Below are 4,046 nucleotides of genomic sequence, written 5' to 3'. Positions count from 1 at the left end.
CCCTGGCTCATGGCCCCCTTTCTTCATCTTCAAAGCCAGCAATAGCTGATAAAACCTTTCTCATATCTCATCACTCTGACCTTTTTTGCCTCCCCCTTCCACCAGTTGTATTATGCTTTTGAGACAGGATCTTACTCTGTTGCTCAGAACAGAGTGCAGTGGCATGACCATAGCTCACTGCAGCCTGCACTTCCCGAGCTCAAGCGATCCCCCCACCTCAGCATCCTGAGTAGCTAGGATCACAGGCCCATGCCACCACACATGGCTATTTTTTTTTTTTCCTAATTTTTTGTAGGGACAGGCACTTTGGGAGGCCAAGGCAGGCAGAGGATATGTTGCCCAGGTGGGTCTCAAACTCTTGGGCCCAAGCTGTCCTCCTGCCTCAGCCTCCCAAAATGCTGGGATTACAGGCATAAGTCACCATGTCTGTTCCTCTTCCACTTTGTTTTCTTTCTTTTTTTGCAGGGCGGGGGGTGTTGTGGGAAACAGCCTTGCTCTGTCACCCAGGCTGGAGTACAGTGGCACAATCTCGGCTCACGGCAACCACCATCTTACGGGTTCAAGGGATTCTCATGCCTCAGCCTCCTGAGTAGCTGGGATTACAGGCATGTGTCACCAGTCCCAGCTAATTTTTGTGTTTTTAGTACACAGGGTTTTGCCATTTGGCCAGGCTGGTCTCGAACTTCTGGCCTCAAGCAATCCACCCACCTCAGCCTCCCAAAGTGCTGGGATTACAGGCATGAGCCACCATGCCCAGTTCCTCTATCACATTTAAGGAACCTTATGATTACATTGGGCCCAATGGGATAATAAAGGTTAATTATCCCACCTCAAGATCAGCTTATTAGCAATGTTACTCCCTGCTCACATAGTCACAAATTCCAGGAATTAGGACATTTTGGGGGAATCATTATTGTGCCTACCAAAGATGGGAAAAGCCAGTAGTAGAAGGATTAAGGAAGTTGCCCAAGGTCACACAGCTAGTTGGCATTAGGGCCAAGAATAAACACTGTTTTTTAAAATTCAAATTATATAGACAGTTTTAAAAAGGAGCCAGGCGCAGTGACTCACACCTGTAATCCCAGCACTTTGGGAGGCTGGGATTACAGGTGTGATTCACTGTGCCTGGTTGGGTAGATCACTTGAGGTCAGGAGTTCGAGACCAACCTGATCATCATGACAAACCCCTGTCTCTACTGAAAATACAAAAATTTTCCAGGTGTGGTAGTGCATGCCTGTAATCCCAGCTACTAGGAAGGATGAGGCAGAGAATCGCTTGAACTCGGAAGTCGGAGGTTGCAGTGAGCCAAGATCATGCCACTGCACTCCAGCCTGGGCAACAGAGCGAGACTCCATCTCAAAAAATAGAAAATACAAAGGAGATTGAATTTTCCTCTAATTTCATCACTGAAAGGTAACTTGATTAAGAGTTAGAGTATTCTTTCAGGGTTTTCTCTACATATACAGTCCCCTTTAAAAAACAAAAAAGAAAAAGAAAACAGATTCATATATGGCTTTCTGTAGTTTGCGTTATTCTTTTTTTTTTTTTTTAATTTTTTTTTAAGGCTAGTCAAGTGAAGTGTTATTCTTTTTAACGTATCTTGGCTATCTTCCCATGTAAGAACATACAGTTCTAGCTCATTCCTTTTCATTGTTGCATAGGACTATGTGGATATATTAATAATTTATGTTGACAGTTATCTCTTTTATTTTTATTTTTTTGAGACAGAGGCTTGCTCTGTTGCCCAGGCTGGAGTCCAGTGATGCAATCCCAGCTCACTGCAACCTCCGCCTCCTGGGTTGAAGCAATTCTCCTGCCTCAGCCCCCCGAGTAGCTGGCCCCCTTTACAGGCACCTGCCACCATGCCCGACTTTTTGTATTTTTAGTAGAGACAGGGTTTCACTGTGTTTGCCAGGCTGGGCTTGAACTCCTTACCTCAGGTGTTTCACCTCCCTCAGCCTCCCAAAGTGCTGGGATTATAGGCATGAGCCACTGTACCTGGCCTTTGCCAGTTATCTATTAATGGATATTTGGGGTATTCCTTTTACCTCTAATATAAAAGGTATTGCAAACTAACATTTATATATTTAAAAATTTATGTGAAACTTCTTTAGGAACTCCTAGAAATGAGTCAGAGTGTATGCACTTTGATATAAATTCCCACCTCTGAGAGGCCAGTTTCACCATATCCTTAACAAGACAGTTTTCAACCTTTACCAATCTAAGAAATGAAATATTTTTAAAATTTTCTTAAAATAATTTACCTTTTCTAATCCTCCAGTGTGCATGCTAGAAAAAATTTTTAATTTGTTTTTTGTTACAAGTGATCATATTTTTAAATGTATTAGTCATTTTTATTGCATGAGTCATCTATTTGTATCCTATGTCTGTTTTCATTTTGTCTTTCTTGTGACTTTTAAGAAGCTCTTTTTATATTATGAACATTAACCTTTTGTCACACCGATTGCAAATATTTTCCCCAGTTCATGGAGGGATTTTATTTTATTTTATTTATTTTTTATTGAGACGGAGTCTCACTCTGTCTCCAGGGTGGAGTGCAGGGGCACCATCTCAGCTCACTGCAACCTCCACTTCCAGGGCTTTCAATCTGATTCGATTCTTATGTCTCAGCCTCCCGAGTAGCTGGGATTACAGGCACACACCACCATGCCCAGCCAATTTTTTATTATTATTATTTTTAATAGCGATGGGGGTTTACCATGTTAGTTAGGCTGTTCTCAAACTCCTAACCTCAAGTGAGGTGCTTGCCTTAACCTCCCAAAGTGCTGGGATTACAGGCATGAGCCATGGTGCCTGGCCTGTGGAGGTATTTTAAGTAGAGTAGTATTAGATTTGTGCTTGAGAAATCTCCCTGGTGGTAGCTTAAATGCTAGTACAGTTTAGCCTTTATTGTGGAAGTTGTATGGACTTACTGAAAATCTGAGTATGAGAATGATATGAGTACCTTGATTTAGGAAGGTGATATTGTCTGTTGTATCTACTACAGATTACAGAAAAAGGAGAGAAGAAAGACTGTTATAGTAGTTTAAGCATGAATGGTGACAACGTAAATGGCAAGTGAAAAATGAATTTGAGAAATGCTACGAAGAAGGTTTCCACATTGAAGACTAACAGTGAGGCATGGGGTGGAGTCAGTAGTACCAAGATTTGAACTCAGGTAGCTAAGAGGAAGATGATAACACACAGCAAAGAAAACAATCTACAAAATGAAAAGGCAGCCTACAGAATGGGAGAAAATATTTGCAAACCATGTATTCAGTAAGGCATTAATATCCAAAATATATAAGGAACTCATACAACTCAATGGCAAAAACAAAACAAAACATGAAAAACAAAAACCCAAATAACCCAAATAAAAAATGACAAAGGCCCTGAATAGACATTTTTCTAAAGAAGACATACAAATGCCCCGCAAACAGCCAACAGGTATATGAAAAGGTGCTCAGCATCACTGGGCATCAGGGAAATGCAAATCAAAACCATAATGAGCCGGGTGCAGTGGCTCACGCCTGTAATCCCAGCACTCTGGGAGGCCAAGGTGGGTGGATCATCTGAGGTCAGGAGTTCAAGACCAGCCTGACCGGAGGCTGAGGCAGGAGAATTGCTTGAACCCAGGAGGTGGAGGTTACAGTGAGTTGAGATCACGCAATTGCACTCCAGCCTGGCAACAGAGCAAGACTGTCTCAAAAAAAAAAAAAAAAAAAAAACACAAAGGAATGAAGAATGAAGTACTGATTAACAACATGGAGGAACCTTGAGAACATTATGCTAAGTGAAAGCAACCAGACACAAAACACCACATATATGATTCCGTGTATACGAAATGTCCAGAATAGGCAAGCTTTAGACAGAGAGGAGATCAGTGGTTGCCCAGGGCTGGGAAAAGAAGCGGGTAGAGGATCGATTGCCAAAGAGTAGGGAGTGCAGGCCGGGCACGGTGGCTCAAGCCTGTAATCCCAGCACTTTGGGAGGCCGAGGCGGGTGGATCATGAGGTCAAGAGATCGAGACCATCCTGGTCAACAT

Source organism: Cebus imitator, unplaced genomic scaffold (genome assembly GCF_001604975.1).
Source record: "Cebus imitator isolate Cc_AM_T3 unplaced genomic scaffold, Cebus_imitator-1.0 Scaffold38, whole genome shotgun sequence".
NCBI lineage: Eukaryota > Metazoa > Chordata > Mammalia > Primates > Cebidae > Cebus > Cebus imitator.
The sequence above is the reverse complement of the archived record's forward strand: the minus strand, read 5'-3'. Positions refer to the sequence as shown.